Source organism: Geotrypetes seraphini, chromosome 2 (assembly GCF_902459505.1).
Source record: "Geotrypetes seraphini chromosome 2, aGeoSer1.1, whole genome shotgun sequence".
NCBI lineage: Eukaryota > Metazoa > Chordata > Amphibia > Gymnophiona > Dermophiidae > Geotrypetes > Geotrypetes seraphini.
The window spans coordinates 78,285,526-78,307,548 of NC_047085.1; the positions used below are offsets into that span (position 1 = coordinate 78,285,526).

General features: G+C 40.5%; 1 pseudogene; it reads left to right on the forward strand.

The window, feature by feature from the left end:
- LOC117354808 overlaps positions 1-20,733 on the forward strand; it is a 79,640-nt pseudogene extending 58,907 nt beyond the window's left edge.
- The last annotated feature ends 1,290 nt before the right edge of the window (positions 20,734-22,023 follow it).

The window sequence follows — 22,023 nt, forward strand, 5'->3', positions numbered from 1 at the left end:
GTTGAATATCCTAGAAATAAGCAATGGATTTTCCTAAGTCCATTTTAATAATGTATTAAGGACTCTTCTTTTAGGAAATTATCCAAACATTTTTTTAAAACCTTGCTAAGCTAACTCCTTTCCCTTGCAACAAATTCCAGATTTTAATTACACATTGAGTGAAGAAATATTTTCTCTGTTTTAAATTTACTACTTAGTAGCTTCATTTTGTGCCCCCTAGTCTTACCCCCTCTTATACTAAGGTGCGCTAACCGATTAGCGCGCACTAATTGAATTTGTGCGCGCTAAACGCTAACCTGTCCATACACTAACATTCATGCGTTAGCATTTAGCACGTGCTAATCGGTTAGCGCACCTTAGTAAAAGAGGGCCCTAGTGTTTTTGGAAAGAGTAAACAAGCATTTACGTTTACCCATTCCACTCCATTCAGTATTTTATGGACTTCTATCATATCTCTTCTTTGCTGTAGCCTTTCCTTATAAGGAAGTTATTCTATCCCCTTTATCATTTTCATCATCCTTTTCTGTACTTTTTCTTATTCCTTTTATTTTTTAGATGTGGTGTTCAGATTTGCATACAGTATTTGATGTGCAGTCATGCCTTTGAGCGATACAAAGGCATTATAACATTCTCATTTTTGTGATAATTCCTAACATTCTATTTGCTTTCTTAGCTATCACAGCACACTGGGCAGAGGGTTTCAATTTATCATCAATGATGAATATCTAGATCCTTTTCTTCAGTGGTGATTCATAATATGGAACCTTGTATCACGTAGCTATAGTTCAGGTTCCTCTTGCCCACTTTGCATTTGCTCACATTAAACATCATCTGCCTTCTAAAATTTTTCTGACATCAATGTATGATTTAAAGCTTGTTTATACTTCCAAACTGATTGGATTTGTGCTCTATCATTATTATAATAGGGATGATTAACGATGTTGTCTTGACATGTCTATGTTATATGTGATAATTGGAGGGAAACAAAATTTTATGTATGTGATATGAAAAACCACATAGTTGAATGCAGTATATAAATTTTTTAATAAATAATAAATAAATTTTGATGCCCAGTCTCCCAGTTTTGCAAGGTCCTCTTGCAATTTTTAACAATCTACTTAACAACTTTGAACAAATTTGTGTCATCAGCAAAAGTAATTGACTCACTAGTTATTTCCATCTCTAGATTATTTATAAATATGATAAAAAACTGCAGACCTGATACAGACCCTTGGGTAACCCCACTATCTGCCCCTTTTCCACTGAGAATACTAACCATTAAACCTTATTCACTGTTTTCTATCTTTTAACCAGTTCTTTATTCACAATAGAACATTACTTCCTATCCCAGATAGACAAGGGTGACCCGGTCGACATCGTACATCTAGATTTTCAGAAGGTGTTCGACAAGGTCCCGCATAAACATCTATTTTGAAAAATTGCGAGCCATGGAATAGAGGGTGATATACTCACATGGATTAAAAACTGGTTGGCGGATAGCAAACAGAGTGGGGATAAATGGACAATACTTGGACTGGAAAAGTGTTATGAGTGGAGTGCCACAGGGTTTGGTGCTCGGGCCTGTGCTCTTCAACATATTTATAAATAACCTAGAAATTAGCACGACAAGTGAGGTGATTAAATTTATGGACGATACAAAGTTATTAAGAGTAGTGAGGACACAGAAGGATTGTGAAGACTTACAATGAGACATAAACACACTAAAGGAATGGGCCACAAAATGGCAAATGAGGTTCAACATGGATAAGTGCAAGGTGATGCATGTCGATAACAAAAATCATATGCACGAATACAGGATGTCCAGTGCTGTACTCAGAGAGAGCCTCCAGGAAAGAGACTTGGGAGTACTTGTAGACAATTCAATGAAACCATCCGCGCAATGCGTGGCAGCGGCGAAAAGGGCAAACAGAATGCTAGGAATGATTAGGAAGGGGATCACAAACAGATCTGAAAAGGATATCATGCCGTTGTACTGGGCCATGGTACGCCCCCACCTGGAATACTGCGTCCAGTAATGATTGCCGTACAGGAAAAAGGACATAATACTATTTGAAAGGATCCAGAGAAGAGTGACAAAAATGGTTAAGGGGCTGGAGGAATTGCTGTACTATGAGAGGCTAGAGAAACTGGGCCTCTTCTCCCTTGAAAAGAGGAGACTGAGAAGGGATCATGATTGAAGCATTCAAGATATTAAAGGGAATTGACTTATTAGAGAAAGAGAGATTGTTCACCCTCTCCGAGGTGAAGAGAACCAGAGGGCATTCGCTAAAGTTAAAAGGGAATAGATTCCGTACAAACGTAAGGAAGTTCTTCTTCACCCAAAGAGTGGTAGAAATCTGGAATGCTCTTCCAGCGGCTATTATAGGGGAAAGCACCCTTTAGGGATTCAAGAAACGGTTGGATAAGTTCCTACTGGAACAGAACATACACAGGTAAGGCTAGACTCAAATAGGGCACTGGTCTTTGAACTAGGGGCTGCTGCGTGAGCGGACTGCTGGGCACAATGGACCACTGGTCTGACCCAGCAGCGGCAAATCTTATGTTCTTTTGTTCTAATTTCTTTTTAAAGATGTACTAACTAGATGCATTCTACATCCCATCTTATTTTTTACATTACTACTACTACTACTACTACTTATAGTGCAGGGGTGTCAAAGTCCCTTCTTGAGGGCCACAATCCAGTCGGGTTTTCAGGATTTCCCCAATGAATATGCATGAGATCTATTTGCATGCACTGCTTTCATGGTATGCTAATAGATCTCCTCCATATCCATTGGGGATATCCTGACAACCCGACTGGATTGCGGCCCTCGAGGAGGAACTTTGATACCCCTGTTCTAGATAGAGGGGCCATTCTAAGGCTGTCCACTGGTGCCAAGTAACTTGAGAAAAAGCACACCAGGTTCTGAGAGAACTGTGTTATCTTTCATCTCTCCCAACTGCTGCTCTTCCTGGGGATTCTATCAGCTGGTTCAACACAGCTGCAAATTTCAAAGCGGTCACATGGCTGCTTAACGTAAGCCTCTGATTGGTAGCATTTAAAAGGAGGTCATGCTCCTTATGTGTAATGGATTAACTTCAGATATTGATCATTGTTATAGGAAAAAAAGAAAAAGATACGTGTAATTCATTGAACAATCTTATTTGATTATTAGGTGCTATTGGTATGATGTGTTCAATACCGATAATAATAGGGAATAGTCCGGGGAGGAACTGAGGTAAGGTGGATGTAAGAATTAGCCAGAAGCAGGGTGTAATCTCAATAAATGTTAATCAAAAGCTCGATGGCCAAAGGATTAGAAAGGCAACAGATAGGAAGGTAAAATTTCTATTAGTAAACTGTAGGTCAGTATAAACTAAAACGGCTGCCATTCTGGATTTAGTAGAGAATAAGGATGTGGAGATTGTATGCTTTACAGAGACATGGCTACAAACTGAGGAATAACCCTATTTATTTCAAGCACTTCCTTCAGACTTTGAACTTTTTTCTCATTCATGAACTGATAAGAGAGGACCTCTTTACAGTTGTTTAAACTTAAATCAGTGTCTTTCTTATATAAGGATCTGTTATTGGTTCAGATCGGGAGGAAGTGCCCAACCTATTTGCCCCAAGATTACCAGTGAAAACTTGGAATAATATATATCAAAGAGTATCTGGAGGCCTCATTACCGCAAGGATGCACTGAGGCTTGAGTCAGTCCAGCGAATGGCCACCCGGATGGTCTCGGGACTCAAGGATCTCCCGTACGAGGAACGGCTGGATAAATTACGGCTATACTCACTCGAGGAACGCAGAGAGAGGGGAGACATGATCGAGACGTTCAAATACCTCACGGGCCGTATCGAGGTAGAAGAAGATATCTTCTTTTTCAAAGGTCCGACGGCGACAAGAGGACACCCATGGAAAATCAGGGGCGGGAAATTGCACGGCGACACCAGGAAATACTTTTTCACTGAAAGAGTGGTTGATCGCTGGAATAGACTTCCACTTCAGGTGATCGAGGCAAGCAGCGTGCCTGATTTTAAGAAGAAATGGGATCGTCAGTGGGATCTCTGCACAGAGATAAATAGGGGAGGGTCATTGGGGTGGGCAGACTAGATGGGCCGCGGCCCTTATCTGCCGTCTTTTTCTATGTTTCTATCAGACTATAGCAGATTTAATAGTATGGTATTCTAGGTTATTAATAGTAGGAGACTTTAATGTTCAGATTGACATGGTAAATGAATATAGAACTAGATTGTTTTTATCTTTATTAGCCGATTTAAAATTGAAACAATGGGTTAATGTGACAACTCATCAAAAGGGACATACATTAGATTTAGTGTTAACTTCTAACAATATTGGTAATGATAATTTGGTGAGGATAGAGATTGAATCTCTTTTGTGGAGTGATCATTATGCAGTCAGTTGGAATATAATGTTGGGTAATCAATTTGATAAGAATAGTGGGTCAGCAAAGATAAGATATTGTAGGTCATTGCATTCTATTCACTTAAATGAGGTATCCCTTTTTTTCCTTAAGTTTCCCTCAGATTTTCTGGAAGCTATATTAGAGGATCAGGTAGATATTTGGAATAAGGTTTTACAGGAAGTATTAGATGAACTAGCACCACCGAGAGAGAGAAAACCAAAGACTCAAAATAAATGGTTTCATAAGGGATTGTGGTTACTTAGGAGACAGTTAAGAAGGGCAGAAAGAATTTGGAAAAAGAGAAATAGTTCAGCTTTAGGTCAGTGTAAGAATATCCAAAGCATTTTTAATACGGAGGTAAAGAAAGCAAAAAAAGATTATTTTCTACAGAAAATAAAAGATGCAAGAATTCCAACTAAACAACTATTTTCTATAGTATCAGCTTTAAAAGGGGGGGGGAGGAGTCTAATAATAGAACTAGAATAATGCCAGAGGCAGATGTGCTAGTTAATTTTTTCTCTCAAAAATTTTACTTTTACGGCCAAGGGGAAAAAATGGAACATCAAATAGTGTTGAGTTAGATAGGGATGAATCAAAAGAGGATAGTATAAAAATAGGAAAATCAAACTGGTCAACTTTTCAACTGCCTACATCGACAAAACTAGAGAAACTTTTGAGTAAAATGCAGGTTACTTTTTGTGAGTTTGATCCCATCTCATCACAATGGCTATCGTGCTCTAGTCATGGACTATCGGCTTTGAACATAAGAACATAAGAAGTTGCCTCCGCTGAGGCAGACCAGAGGTCCATCTTGCCCAGCGGTCCGCTCCCGCGGCGGCCCATCAGGCCTAATTGCCTGAACAGTGTCCCTGACTAATTTTGTAACTGCCTCTAATCCTCTAATCCTATCCCTATAACCTACCTCTACTCCTATCTGTACTACTCAATCCCTTTGTCTTCCAGGTACCTATCCAAACCTTCTTTGAAGCCCTATAGCGTGCTCCTGCTTATCACATCCTCCGGTAGCGCGTTCCATGTATCCACCACCCTCTGGGTGAAAAAGAACTTCCTGGCGTTTGTTCTAAACCTTCCCCCTTTCAATTTCTCTGAGTGCCCCCTTGTACTTGTGGTTCCCCATAATTTGAAAAATCTGTCCCTGTCTACTCTTTCTATGCCCTTCATGATCTTGAAGGTTTCTATCATGTCTCCTCTAAGTCTCCGCTTTTCCAGGGAGAAAAGCCCCAGCTTTTTCAGTCTGTCAGTATATGAGAGGTCCTCCATACCTTTTATTAGCTTAGTTGCTCTTCTCTGGACTCTCTTAAGTACCGCCATGTCCTTCTTGAGGTACGGCGACCAGTACTGGACACAGTACTCCAGGTGCGGGCGCACCATTGCACGATACAGTGGCAGGATGACTTCCTTCGTCTTGGTCGTGATACCCTTCTTAATGATGCCCAACATTTTGTTTGCCTTCCTTGAGGCTGTGGCGCACTGCGCTGACACCTTCAATGATGTGTCTACCATCACTCCCAGGTCTCTTTCAAGGTTACTCACCCCTAGCGGTGATCCCCCCATTTTGTAAGTGAACATCGGGTTCTTTTTCCCTACATGCATGACCTTGCATTTCCCTATGTTGAAGCTCATTTGCCACTTTTTGGCCCACTCTTCCAGCGCTGTCAGATCTTTTTGGAGATCTTTGCAGTCCTCCGTGTTTTCAACCCTGCTGTATAGTTTGGTGTCATCCGCAAATTTAATAACCTCACATTTTATTCCTGCTTTGGCTTTAAATATGATACATAACAGTTTAAATAAGGGTGAGGTCCCAGTATGCTAGAAAAAGACAGTTATTACATAGTAACATAGTAGATGATGGCAGATAAAGACCCGAATGGTCCATCCAGTCTGCCCAACCTGATACAATTTAATATTGTTTTTTATTTTATTTTATTTTTTTAATTTTTCTTCTTAGCTATTTCTGGGCAAGAATCCAAAGCTTTACCCGGTACTGTGCTTGGGTTCCAACTGCCAAAATCTCTGTTAAGACTTACTCCAGCCCATCTACACCCTCCCAGCCATTGAAGCCCTCCCCTGCCCATCCTTCACCAAACGGCCATACACCGACACAGACCGTGCAAGTCTGCCCTTAAACTTATTTTGAAGAACAAAGATCTAGATATATTTAATCCAGTTAGTTATAGGCCAGTTTCAAATCTTTGCTTTTTAGCAAAACTGACAAAGCGGATAGTTTTAATAATAATAATAATAATAACTTTATTTTTCTATACCGCCATAGTCAGGTGACTTCTAGGCGGTTCACACTGTAAGAAGGCTGGACATTCAGCGAATAACAAGGTCACAATACAATACAATAAGTCAACATACAATACAAGACAAAACAATACAATACAGTACGATACAATACAATGAGTGTATACAACACAGTACAATATAATACAACGAGTCTAAATATACTACAATACAATAAGTCTAAAGACAACACCATACATAAGTCTAATACAGTATCGTACAATGAGTCTAAATATAATACAATAGTGAAGAGGGGAAAGTTAACAGATTGGGGTTCAATGGGTAATGAGTAACTGAGTATTTCTTTAGAACTTCCATTTGAATTGGAGTACTATGGATAGCGAATATCTGAGTACATGAGGGGCATCTTGAGAAAGAAAGAAAGACGTTTAGAGGGAGGGGAGTCCTAGTGCGGGAGGGGACAATTTTAGTCCGTGAATTTTTCGAATAGGGCGGTTTTGATCGATTTGCGGAATGCACTGTAAGACAGGTTGGGTTCGTTTATGTAGTTTTTCAGCCAAACTTGCTGTCTGTTCGCTTGGAACTTAAAGGTTCTATCCAGGAATGATTTGTATCTGCAGCCCGTAATCTTTGGGTATGCAAATATGTTTTTGTTTCTGGTCGCTCGTGTGGGGTTGTGTAGGATGAAGTGAGTTTGTAGGTATGAGCAATTGGTCTCTTATATTGAATCAACAAAAGTTCTAAATCCAAGACAGGCAGGATTTTGAACTATACACAGTACTGAGACAGTTTTAGCAGGTTTCTTTAGTGAAGTTCTCTCTATGTTGGATCACGGGAACTTCGCAATGGTAAAATCTTTAGATCTGAGCTCAGCATTTGATCTAGTTGACCATGAACTTCTATTGAGATTGCTCCATGAGATAGGTTTAATAGGAGTGGTTTGGGATTGGTTTGCAGCCTTTCTCCGGGATCATACTTTTAGCGTAGTTACGGATGGGTCAACATCCAGTGATAGATTATTGGACTGGGGTACCACAAGGCTCAGCCCTTTCACCTATTCTGTTTAATATATTTTTGAGTCCTCTTGCAAGATGAATTCAGGAATTAGGAATCAGTACATATATCTATGCAGATGATATTTTGTTGGTATATGATTTACCCCCTTCAACATTGGATCTGAGCCCTCTTTTGGATGGTTTGGCTAGGATAGGATAGATGGGGGAACATGGACTAGTATTGAATATGTCAAAAACAGTAGCATGTTGTATTTCCAGTGACAAGGTAACACCACAACTAGATCTTTCACTACACCATCAGCATATAGAGATAGTAGATAGTTTTAAGTATGTGGGAATTATAATTGTCATTTGAATTTTGAGAAGCAGATTTCATCTACAGTTGCAAAAGGATTTGGGGCATTAAGACAACTTAGAGCTATTCAAGATTTCCTGGATGAGAAATCGTTACATACTTTAATCCATGCTTTTGTTCTATCTAAATTGGATTATGGCAACTTGGTATATGCGGGAATAACAGTTGGGCAACTGAAACTTTTACAAACAGTACAAAATGTGGCAATTTGGCTGTTAGGTCGCGCACACATCTATGATCATGAAACTCCATTATATTTGAAATTCCATTGGTTACCAATGGAATTTAGAATTAAATTTAAAATCCTGATGCTGGCACATAAGGCATTATTTCAGTTACAACTATTATATCTCTCTAATCTAGTGTAATTTTACACACCTGGTCACTCGTTGAGCTATTTAAATGACAGTAGAGTAGCTGTTTCCCATATCTCAAAGGCTCACTTTGCCTCAACCAGAAATGGTGCATTTTTCTACTTAGTTCCAATATTGTGGCACAATTTACCAGTAGAGTTAAGGAAGGAAGAATCATTTCCAAATTTTAAGAGACATCTAAAAGCACATTTTTTTCAAATGGCTCTCCCGAATTGAATAATGAAATGGGGACCACAATCTGCCTTAATTTGTATTAATTTATACTGATTCGTGTTGATTTTGATTTATTTATTTCATATAACAGTTATAGTGGATATGTTAGAAATGTTAATTTCTTTGATGCTCTCAAGCTCTGCCATTGACGGATCTGTGAAGTGTGCTATGCCGGGAGTTGTATTAAGACCTGCACTAAAATATGACTTTTTGCTATCAAGCCACTTCAGAGACTTTTCTATCTCTTAAATTTGTTTTATTTTTAATTTTGTATCTTCTTTCATTATTTCTGTTTTCTAATTCATTGATTTTTGATCTTGGAAATGTATTACATATTTTTATTTTAATCAGGTACTTTAGCTAGATTGTGAGTTTTCGGGACAGATAGGGTAGTTTTTCTCAACTACCTAATTTCATTTTAGTTCCATACATTGTAAACCGCATAGGTCAGTGCAGGAGCGGTATAACAAATCTTAAATAAACATACTTATCACTGATATAGCACTGAAAGGTGTACACAGCGCTGTACATTTTGACCTTTATAGACGGTCCCTGCTTGGAAGAGCTTGCAATCTAACTTGGACAGACAGACATGACATATATGGTTGGGGATGCAGAACCCAAGGTGAAAGGAGTTAGGAGTCGAAAGCATTTTCAAAGCACATTATCAGTGTGAAAATAGGATGACCTAAAGGTGGCTACACCTAAATAACTTTTTAGTATAAACTTTCAAATTACTGGCATATGTGATCAATGAGCTGTCCTAAAATGCAATATTGTGTTACAGAACTAGTAAAATACCGATGCTTCACGTTAGCGTTGATGAAAATGATATAAACACAAACTCTCACATAACTTAATAACAGAATATGATAGACAAAAACTGTTTTCAGATTTAGAGTCTGCATGTGGCACAGGTGACAGAACTCCAGTAGCAAAATGCTTGTTGCCCAGTGTTATAAGCAAAAACGTCAAAGTGGCTTTCCAAATTAGTGCCAAATATTTTGAATTGGAATTATCAACTGGTCGTGTCTGCCGGTGAGCAAATAGAAGAGGCCAGAGCATCAAAAACACTCCTTGAACAGAACATTTTTGTCAGTATAGATGCACATAATCACAGATTTACATACAAATACAAGTGTGTCCCTCAAAGCTGTCTTAGAAGTCCCTGAAGGCATAATTGTTTTCTGTTTCAGTGCTCGATCAATCCATAAATGCATCTGATATTATGTACTCTACTTTCTGCTTACCTATGTGGAAAAAGTGCAGAACAAACTTGTTCCAAGTCATGTGTGCTCTATTGGCTTTTTATTGAACTCCTTGCATTGAGACTCTCTTCCCACAATTATTGATTGGCCAAGGTGTGTGAGCTGCAATAAGTGCAAAGACTGCACAAAAAGAAATACACCTTTCTCCAAACAGCAAGTTGTTGAAAATAATCTTAAACCAATAAATTGAGGCCTGAAAAAAAACCTGGTAAACTGAATAAGCCAACCTGGCCTGAATACCCCTGATTTTCCTTTTGAGAGTCTTGATAGAGTCATTTCTGCTATATTGTACGAATACTACACAGTAGAATGCAGAAAATGTGATATATTAAATACATCTCATTAGAGACAAAAATATAGTAGTCCTTTTACTAAGGTGTGGTAGCTATTTTAGCACATGCTAAATGCTAACGCGCGCCAATGCATCCATAGGATATAATCGATGCGTTAGCACAGGTTAGCGTTTAGCACTCACTAATTTTTAGCGTGCGTTAAAACGGCTAGCGCACCTTAGTAAAAGGACCCCATAGTTTTTCAAATGGAATCATCAGCATTAAAACATTAAACAAATATAACAAACCAAATAATGTCATTCTGAAATATGACAGTGTATTATTAATAATGCCATCATATAGGAACACACAAGAGTATACATAAATGATAATGAACTGATAATCAAACTATTTTGGTGTAAGTAGTTTCCTTAAAGCCTGCTTACTAAGGGGTTAAGAACATAAGAACATAAGAACATAAGCGTTGCCTCTGCCGGGTCAGACCAGGGGTCCATCGTGCCCGGCAGTCCGCTCCCGCGGCGGCCCCCCAGGTCCATGACCTGAAAGTGTTCCCTACCTAACCTGAAATATCCATACCCTATTCGCTCAATGTCCTGTACGGTAAACCTCTATCTGTACACTGTTATCCCCTTCGCTTCCAGGAAGTCATCCAGTCCCTTTTTGAACCCCAGAATTGTACTCTGTCTTATTACCTCTCCGGGAAGCGCGTTCCAGGTGTCCACCACCCTCTGAGTGAAGAAGAACCTCCTTGCATTCGTTATGAATCTGTCTCCTCTCAGTTTTTCTGAATGACCTCTTGTTTTCGTTGTCCCTGCTAGTCTAAAGAATCTGTCCCTCTCCACCTTCTCTATGCCTTTCATGATTTTATAAGTTTCTATCATGTCCCCTCTCAGTCTCCGCTTCTCCAGGGTAAAGAGCCCCAGCCTGTCTAACCGTTCGGCATATGAAAGGTTCTCCATACCCTTTATCATCCTCGTTGCCCTCCTCTGGACCCTTTCGAGTACTGCCATGTCCTTCTTGAGGTATGGCGACCAGTATTGGACGCAGTATTCCAGATGTGGGCGCACCATTACTCGATACAGTGGCAGGATAACTTCTTTTGTTCTGGTAGTGATACCTTTTTTGATAATGCCCAACATTCTGTTCGCTTTTTTTGAGGCCGCTGCACATTGTGCCGCCGGCTTCATTGTGTTATCCACCAATACCCCCAGATCTTTTTCCTGGCTGCCTTTCCCGAGTACCCTCCCTCCCATTGTATAGCTGTACATGGAGTTCCCCTTCCCTATGTGCAAGACCTTACATTTCTCCACATTGAAGCTCATCTGCCATTTTTTTGCCCACTCACTCAGCTTGTTCAGGTCGCTTTGCAATTCTTTGCATTCCTCAACAGTTCTGGCCCTGCTGGAGAGTTTTGTGTCATCCGCGAACTTGATAACTTCGCACTTTGTCCCCGTTTCTAGATCATTAATAAATATATTGAACAGCAATGGTCCCAGCACCGACCCTTGCGGAACACCACTTGTGACCCCTATCCAGTCAGAGTAGTGCCCCTTTACTCCTACCCTCTGTTTCCTGTCCGCCAGCCAATTTTTGATCCATCTGTACACGTCCCCTTCCACCCCGTGACTCCACAGTTTCTTCAGTAATCGTTCATGGGGCACCTTGTCAAAGGCTTTTTGGAAATCTAGATATATAATGTCTACTGGGTCACCTTGGTCCAATTGCTTACTTATCCCCTCAAAGAAATGCAGTAGATTTGTCTGGCATGATCGGCCTTTACAGAAACCATGCTGGCTCGATCTCATCAGATTATTTTTTTCTATATGCTCATTGATACCTTCCCTGATCATTGATTCGACCATCTTCCCTGGAACGGAGGTTAAGCTCACCGGTCTGTAGTTTCCCGGGTCGCCTCTCGATCCCTTCTTGAAGATCGGTGTAACATTCGCTATCTTCCAGTCCTCCGGGATTACCCCTGTTTTCAAGGACAGGTTGCAAATATGCTGCAGTAACTCTGCTGTTTCATCTCTGAGCTCTTTCAGTATTCTCGGGTGGATCCCGTCTGGGCCCGGAGCCTTGTCCGTTCTTAATCTATCTACCTGCCTAAGAACGTCTTCGAGGCTTACCTCCATGCATGATAATTTCCCCTCTTGATCTCCCCTGAAGATTTTTTCCGGTTCTGGCACACTGGATGTGTCCTCTATTGTAAAGACCGACGAGAAGAACTTGTTTAGCCTACCAGCCACCTCCTTTTCCTCTTTCACCACTCCCTTCCGGTCACCCTCATCCAGGGGCCCCACCTCCTCCCTCGCTGGCTGTTTCCCTTTCACATATCTGAAAAATGGTTTGAAATTTCTTGCTTCCTTGGCCAGTCTCTCCTCATACTCTTTCTTGGCTTTCCTGACTACTCGGTGACATTCTTTTTGTTGCTTCCTGTGCTCTCTCCAGTTTCCTTCAGTTTTGTCCTTTTTCCACTTCCGAAATGATTTTTTCTTGTCTCCTATCACTTTCTTTACTTCACTGGTTATCCATGCAGGGTCCTTTGTCTGATTTTTCTTGGAACCTTTCCTAAATCTTGGTATATATAGGTTTTGCGCCTTGTTTACTGTGTCCTTGAATAGGGACCAGGCTTGCTCCACAGTCCGAGTTTCCTTGGAGCTGTTTCTGAGCTTCTTTCTCACCATTTGTCTCATGGCATCATAGTTCCCTTTCTTGAAGTTAAATGTTATTGCCTTGGTTCTTTTACTAAGGCACGCTAGCCATTTTAGCGCATGCTAAAATTAGCATGCTAAATGCTAATGCATCCATTTTATCTTATGGACGCATTGTCGTATGTTAGCATTTAGTGCGCACTAATTTTTAGCATGCGCTAAATTGGACTACTCACCCCCCTATTTTACAAAGGTGCACTAAGCGTTTTATTGCGCATTAACTGATTTAGTGCATGCTAATCAATTTAGCGTGTGCTAAATTCTAACGCGCCTATTATAGTCTATGGAAGCGTTAGTGTTTAGCATGCACTAAATCGATTAGCACACTCTAAATCAGTTAGCGCGTGCTAAATCGGCTACCACACCTTAGTAAAAGGACCTATAAGTTTCCAAGTTTATTTAAAAATTTGATAAAATCGTTTTTTTCAGAATTTCAAAGCAATGTACAATAAAATGGGGGAGACAAACAATTTTTTAGGGAAACACTGACATACTTCAAATGAGGTAGATAATAAGACAAGAGGAAAATAATGGAGGAACTACAATCAATATAGGAAAGAGAATGACAAAGGAGTAAAACATAGGGGAATTACATTGCAAAGATAAGGCCTTGCCTGCATTGAGTGCCGAAGTCAAACTAAATATGGAAGGGTAATTATTCAAAGGTGCTAAATGTTGTGCGGTCAAAGTTGGATATGCTCCCAATATGCATGTGCAATAGCATCAGGCAGTGCTATAGAAATTAGTAGTAGTAGTAGTATGTAGTTGAATAATGAGTCAATTAGCACCAATAATTGGGATCTTAAGCAATTATTGGTGCTAATTAGAATCAATTACAATTTATGTATGTATTTTTAGGTGAGGGATCCTCACATAAATACATCAGTTTTATGTGCAGTTCAAAAAAGGGATCATGGCAATTGGGGGGGGGGGGTCATGGGTAAATCAGGGCCTTCCTGCAGATCCAAAAGATTGCCAGTTAACACCAATAATTCATTATTAGCACCCAATTATTGACACTAATTGACTCAGTAGCCAATGTAGTGGCATGAGCATCTTAGGATCATGCACACAATGTGTAGAGTCTGGGGATAATTGTTTAATACCTTTATGAGAATGGCTCCTAAAATTTGAATCCTAGGTCTAGGAAAATGAATAGTAGGCTTAAATTTAGGAGCATGCAAGGAGAAACAAAAAAAAAACAACTAACCCATCCTTTTGCAAAAGCGTGGAAGAGGTTTTTAGTGCTGGCCAGCGTGCTGAATGTTCTGCGCTGCTCTGACTGTCATAGAGTTCCTATGAGCATTGGAGCAGTGCAGAGCATTCAGCGCACTGGCCGGTGCTGAAAACCTCTTCTGTGCTTTTGTAAAATGGGGTGGGGGTGGGGGTGGGGGTAAGCATCTAAAAAAAACTGCTTAAGACGTCACTAATCGCTGGGATGTCCAAATACTGATAATCGAAACAATTTTCCTGGACATCTATCGAGATGTTTCGTTCACTATGCATCCAGAGTTTAAGGAGGCATGTTAAGAGGCATGTTATGGGTATGCCAGACTTGGACATCTTGTGGGGATAATCAAACCTTTCCCAAGATGTTCTGGATGGAATTTAATAAAGACTTCTCAATATATGACGAGTCAATAGATTGATACGTAAATTTGAAATAAGTAAGTAAAGTTTTCACATACACTCAGAATTGTGTAATCCGACCAAGAGCCGTGGCTCCTATAGCCGAACCCACCATCCCATCACTGTGAAAGAGAAACTTTCCAGCGTATTTCATATATGAGCACAAGATTTCGTCCGAATCACACTGTAATTACTCCTTTGGCACTGAAGTTGTTCATATCTCCTTTCGGGTTCTTTGAAAAAGACCCTCGAAACATGGTCTAGGTCGGGTCCTGCAAAAACATCTTTAAGTTAAGTGGGAACAGTTTTTCCTTTTGCTGCCATTGAGAAACACACCTATCATTTGAATAGTACATTAAATTTATTATCTTCTCATTAAAGTCATACACAGTGATGGGACGGTGGGTTTGGCTATAGGAGGCACGGCTCTTGGTCGGATTACACAATTCTGAGTGTATGTGAAAACTTTACTTACTTATTTTAAATTTACGTATCAATCTATTGACTCGTCATATATTGAAAAGTCTTTATTGAGTATCTTAGTCAATTATTTTGACCTCCCAACTTTGTACACTTCGAGAGTATAAACCTCCCTATTACTTACCTGGATGGAATTTAGACATTTTGGGCTAGACCTCTTTCAGAAGCATCAAAGTGACCATATAACCACTAGAAGAAATTAGTAATGACTCCTACATTCCCCCAGTGGTCACTGACCCCCTCTCATCTGCAAAAACTCTAATTTTTTTTTTAAATTCATTCAGCTTTCTATACTGTTCTCTTAGGGGAGTTCAGAATGGTTTACATGAATTTATTCAGGTACTCAAGCATTTTTCCCTGTCTGTCCTGGTGGGCTCATAATCTATCTAATGTACCTGGGCAATGGGAGGATTAAGTGACTTGCCCAGGATTACAAGGAACAGCATAGGTTTGAACCCACAACCTCAGGGTACTGGGGCTGTAGCTTTGACCACTGTGCCTTCCTCTCCCACTGTACTGAAGTAAAATCTGTTGAGCTGCATCATAAAGCACTAAACAAGGCTCTTCCAGGTTACAATGTGAGTTTCAATGTTAAGAATGTCTTATTTACAAATGTGGCGGCATCAATAACAGAACCATGTAGGAAGCAAAAACCCAAGGTACAGCTATACGATGGGATGGATGTTATTGAGTGAAAATACCCAGGAAAGGAACTTGGGGGTAGTAGTGGATAAGACAATGAAGCCGACGGCACAGTGCGCAGTGGCCGCTAAGAGAGTGAAAAGAATGCTAGGTATAATCAAGAACGTTATTACAACCAGATCGAAAGAAGTTTTCCTGCCGTTGTATCGGGCAATGGTGCGTCCGCATATGGAATACTGCGTACAATATTGGTCGCCGTACCTTAAGAAGGATATGGCGATACTCAAGAGGGTTCAGAGGAGAGCGACACGTTTGATAAAGGGTATGGAAAACCTTTCATACACTGAAAGACTGGAGAAACTGGGGCTCTTTTCCCTGGAGAAGAGGAAAATTAGAGGGGATATGATAGATACTTACAAGATCATGAAGGGCATAGAGAAAGTAGAGGGGGACAGGTTCTTCAAACTTTCGAAAACTACAAGAACGAGAGGGCATTCGGAAAAATTAAGAGGGGACAGATTCAGAACCAATGCTAGGAAGTTTTTCTTCACCCAACGGGTGGTGGACACCTGGAATGAGCTTCCAGAGGGCGTGATAGGACAGAGTACGGTATTAGGGTTCAAGAAGGGATTGGACAATTTTCTGAAGGAAAAGGGGATAAAGGGGTACAGATAGAGGACTACTACACAGGTCCCTGGACCTGTTGGGCCACCGCGCGAGCAGACTGCTGGGCGTGATGGACTTCTGGTCTGACCCAGCAGAGGTACTTCTTAGGTTCTTATGTTCTTAACCAGTGAGAGTTTCGGAAAAGAAGCTGCTGAGATGGGAAAAGGATTCAGGGCATTAGACAAACTGAAGACAGAATGTGAGCATGATATCACTATTGACATTTCCCTTTGGAAGTTTGAGACTAGTAAATACTATGTCACCATCATTGATGCTCCTGACCACAGAGATTTTATTTAGAACATGATCACTGTCACATCTCAGGCTGATTGTGCTGTAATTGTTGCTGCTGGTGCTGGTGAATTTGAAGCTGGTATTTCCAAGAATGGACAGACTCTTGAGCATGGATTGGAAACGAAGATCTGCATCTACTACCGACCCCCAGGGCTGTCCGAAGAAATTGATGGAGATGATGGATGAGATTAAACGCAACTGCAAGGGAGGCAACGTAGTTATCATGGGTGACTTCTACTATCCGGGGATATACTGGAACCTTGGCACTTCCGGCTATGGCAGGGAGACCAAATTCCTGGATGCTGTAAGTGATTGCTTCCTGGAACAAGTTGTCAAGGAAAATACGAGAGGAAATGCAATTCAGGACTTAATTCTAAATGGACTTAGAAGACCAGCACAAAGTGTAGAAGTAGAGGGGAAGCTGGGAACCAGTGATCACAATATGATCCGCTTCAATCTAGATGCAGGGGAGAAACAATGATCCAGAATGACAGCCATGGCACTGAACTTCCGAAAAGGGAATTATGAAGGGATTAGACTCATGATGGGGAAGAAGATTAAGAAGAGGATAAGCACTGTAAAAACGTTAGAGCACACATGGTCCCTTTTTAAGGACACAGTCACTGAGGCGCAAAATCTATATATACCATGAATCAACAAGGGATCCAAGAGGAAAAAGAACAAAGAACCGGCGTGGCTCACTGTAGCGGTGAAGGAAGCGATCAGAGACAAGAAGACTTCGTTTAAGGAATGGAAAAAGTCAAAAATGGATGAAAATTGGAAAAAGCACAAACATCAGCAATGCAGGTGCCATAAGGTGGTAAAAGGGGCCAAAAGAGACTACGAGGAAAAAATAGCCAAGGAGGTGAAAAACTTCAAGCCATTCTTTCGATATGTTAAGGGGAAACGACCCGTGAAGGAATCGGTGGGACCGTTAGATGACCATGGAATAAAGGGAGTGCTAAAAGAGGAGAAAGCCATCGCTGACAAACTGAACACATTTTTTGCGTCTGCATTTACCAAAGAGAATATACACAACATATCAGAACCCAACAGTCTATATGCTGGAAACGAAGACGGGAAACTGACAGGGTTGATGGTCAGTCTAGAAGACATTTGCAGGCAGATTGATAGGCCTAAGAGTGATAAATCCCCGGGATCAGATGGCATCCATCCGAGGGTCATCAAGGAACTGAAAGGGACTATAGCTGAACTGCTTCATCTAATAGCCAATCTGTCGATCAAATCAGGAAAGATTCCAGAAGACTGGAAGGTGGCGAATGTTACGCTGATCTTCAGAAAAGGTTTGAGGGGAGATCCAGGAAACTACAGACCAGTGAATCTGACCTCAGGACTGGGAAAGATGGTAGAGGCGCTGATAAAGGACCACATCATTGATCACGAACACGATCTGATAAGGACCAACCAGCATTGCTTCAGCAAAGGAAGATCTTGCTTGATGAACTTGCTGCACTTCTTCGAGGAGTAAACAGGTGGATAGACAAGGATGACCCAGTTGACATTATATATCTCGATTTTCAGAAAGCATTCGACAAGGTTACACATGCACGACTACTTTGGAAAATTGCAAGCCATGGAATCAAGGGTGAAATATTCACGTGAATTAAAAACTGGCTAATGGATAGGAAACAAAGAGTTGGGGGTAAATGGACAATACTCGGACTGGAAGAGCGTCATCAGTGGGGTACCATAGGGCTCGGTGCTTGGACCCGTGCTCTTCAACATATTTATAAACGATCTGGAAATTGGTACGATGAGTAAGGTGATTAAATTTGCAGATGATACGAAGTTATTCAGAGTAGTGAAGACACATGGGTTTGCAAAGATCTGTAACGTGACATAACCATGCTTGAGAAATGGGCAGTGACATGGCAAATGAGGTTCAACGTGGATAAGTGTAATGTGATGCATGTCGGTAACAAAAATCTCATACATGAATGCAGGATGTCAGGGGCAGAACTTGGAGAGACCCCCCAGGAAAGAGACTTGGGAGTACTGGTCGACAAGTCGATGAAGCCGTCCATGCAATGTGTGGCGACAGCGAAAATGGCGAACAAAATGCTAGGAATGATTAAGAAGGGGATCAGGAACAGATCAGAGAAGGTTATCATGCTGTTGTACTGGGCCATGATGTGCCCTCACCTGGAGTACTGCATCCAGAACTGGTCACTGTATATGAAGAAGGACATGGTACTACTCGAAAGGGTCCAGAGAAGAGCAACTAAAATGGTTAAGGGACTGGAGGAGTTGCCGTATAGTGAGAGATTAGAGAAATTGGGCCTCTTCTCCCTTGAAACTCGAACTATGAAAAGATATTTTGATTTTGTTTCTTTCAGAATTTTGGTATAGTCTCTAATTCTATCTATCCTTGACTATTGTAATATCATCTATCTTGCATCATTTAAGAAAAATTTACAACGTATTTGATTAGTACAAAATACAGCAGTACACTTAATTTTTGGCCTGAAGAAATATGGTCACATTAGCCCATTTTATCAGCAATTACATTGGTTGCCTTTTGAGGCACGTATTCTTTTTAAATTTGGTTGTCTTTGTTTTAAATCTCTTTTTGGTTTGGTTCCGGGATATCTAGCCTCCCAAATTAACTTTTATACCTCATTAAAAACACTCATAATAAGTTAATGTTTATGTATCCTTCGGTTAAGAACTGTCGTTACAAGAAATTTTTGAATAGGACATTTGCCTTTTGACTAGGCAAACTGAACTCTTGGTTAAGTCCACTTATTTGTCAAGCAGATTCTTATGTTTTTAGAAAACTTTTAAAAACACACTTGTTTGATAACTATGTAATTTTCTTCTTGTTACTCATTTTTATTAACTTGATGTACCTTTCACTGATTGTACAGTTCTTCTTTGTTGTTAACTACCTGGAACTTTGTGGTTGGGCTGAGTACAAGAATAAATTTATTATTATTATTATTATTGAAAAGAAGAGAAGGAGAGGGGACATGATCGAAACATTCAAGATACTGAGGGGAATAGACTTAGTAGATAAAGACAGGTTATTCACCCTCTCCAGGGTAGGGAGAACGAGAGGACACTCTCTAAGGTTGAAGGGGGATAAATTCCGTACAAATGTAAGGAAGTTCTTCTTCACCCAGAGAGTGGTGGAAAACTGGAACGCTCTTTCGGAGTCTGTTACACGGGAAAACACCCTCCAAGGATTCAAGACAAAGTTAGACAAGTTTCTGCTGAACCAGAATGTATGCAGGTGAGGCTGAACTCATTTAGAGCACTGGTCATTGACCTAAGGGCCACCGTGTGAACAGACTGCTGGGCATGATGGACCACTGGTCTGACCCAGCAGCGGCAATTCTTATGTTCTTATGTCCTCCTGGCCTATACTCTAGGTCATGGGTAGGCAATTCCGGTACTCGAGAGCCGGAACCAGGTCAGGTTTTCAGGATATCCACAATGAATATGCATGAGATGGATTTGCATGCACTGCCTCCTTGAGATGCAAATCTATCTCATGCATATTTATTTTGGATATCCTGAAAACCTGACCTGGCTCCGGCTCTCGAGGACCGGAATTGGCTATCCCTGCTCTAGGTGCAAAGCAGCTGATTGATTTTCAGAGGGTTGATTGTTGGTGTTAATAAAATGCATTCTACTGAGCCACCATACAGCCAGAAAAGATATGAAGAAATTATCAAGGAAGGCAGCACTTGTTGGTTACAACCCAGGTACTGTAGCTTTTGTATCAGTTTCTGGTTGGAATGGTGACAGCATGCTGGAACCTACTTCTAATATGCCTTGGTTTAAGGGATGAAAAGTCACCCGTAAAGAAAAGTCATCCGTAAAAATGGCAATGCTAGTGGCACAACTCTGCTTGAATTCCTGGATTCAATTCTGCCCCTAAGCCTCCCAACTGACAAGCCTCTGTGTCTATAAGCCCAACTGACAAGCCTCAGGATGTCTATAAGATTGGTGGTACTGTACCAGTTGGTCTTGTGAAAATTGGTGTTCTGAAACCAGGCATGGTGGTAACTCTTGCCCCTGTTAATGTCACAACTGAAGTAAAATCTGTTGAGATGCACCATGAATGAATGAAACAGTACATATCCGTCTCTGCAACAGCAACATCTGGTATGGGACATCTTAGAAGAGCATCACACAGGTGTCTTAAGTAGCCAGGTGAGTTGGCTAGTGAACCAGAGAGGAGGAACCAGACCCATAAGGCACTCTAACCACACAATCTATGGTGTTAAGTACTAGCCCATCAAAACCAACCAAAACTCTATTATACTGCCATATACAGTAGATGCTACCTACAGCCATAAGGGCCACTGGGGTGGTAGACAGATGGGTACAGTAGGTTTTGGAGGAGTTTGGGAATGTTCACCATAAATTATGAAGGGCATATGGTGAGATGTACATCTGACACTCTTTGTGTGAAGTTCACAGCAGTGCTCACTAAGATACTCATATGCTCTGTTGGCATGTCTATGTGGCCGGTCCATTAGAATAGTGGCCTCTCCAATATCTAAATGGTGCAAATTTGAATGTTTCTAACTTGGACATTTTTGTGGTCAAAAATTGTGAATAAAGTTAGACGTCCTGGAGGTCTAGACATTTTGGCGGCCAAGATGTCTAAGTAGGTGATTTTCAAAAACACCAAAAAACAAATTGGATGTCCTGTTCAAAAATGGATTTTTCCTTGCTTCTGAATTTGGATGTTTAGTGGGAAACTTCCAAGTCAGACTTAGATGACCTTTTTGAAAATGTCCCTCATAATTTTTAAGCTCATTGATTTAAGTAAATTTTTTAGCAGACAGTATACTTAGTGGTATAGAAATTTGGAGGTACTGTATATTACTTGGGAATATTAAAGTGTGATTGTAAAGCCTGTGTAACTGTAAGAAGCATGCAGGTAACTGTAAGAAACATGCAGTAAAAAAAAATTACCACACATTATACACATTGCAGTTAAGGTAGATGAACCCAACACCACCTAATCTGCAATGGTAACAGTGTGTGGTAAATTCCTGAGTGCTAATTACAAGGTGCAGTCCATGCCCTTTCTTTACCCCCTTTCCATGCTGTTTAGAGAGAAGGCAATTTTCAAACCTTCAAACTTCTGTGAATTGTCTGAAAATTGCCTACCTATGAATCAGCAATGATTGACAATGCAGAAAAATTAGGCTCAGATGTAGGTTTAGGCTGGAGGCGGCAATAGCATACATACTATATAGCATTTTTCAAAAAAGATATTAACAAATGCTTCACACATTTAATTTAAATCTGTTTTTAAGTTTCATGTGCAGGTGTCTGTAGCAGATGCCAAGTATCATACTGTAAAAATACGACATAAGGCCAAAAACATGTTAATTTATAAC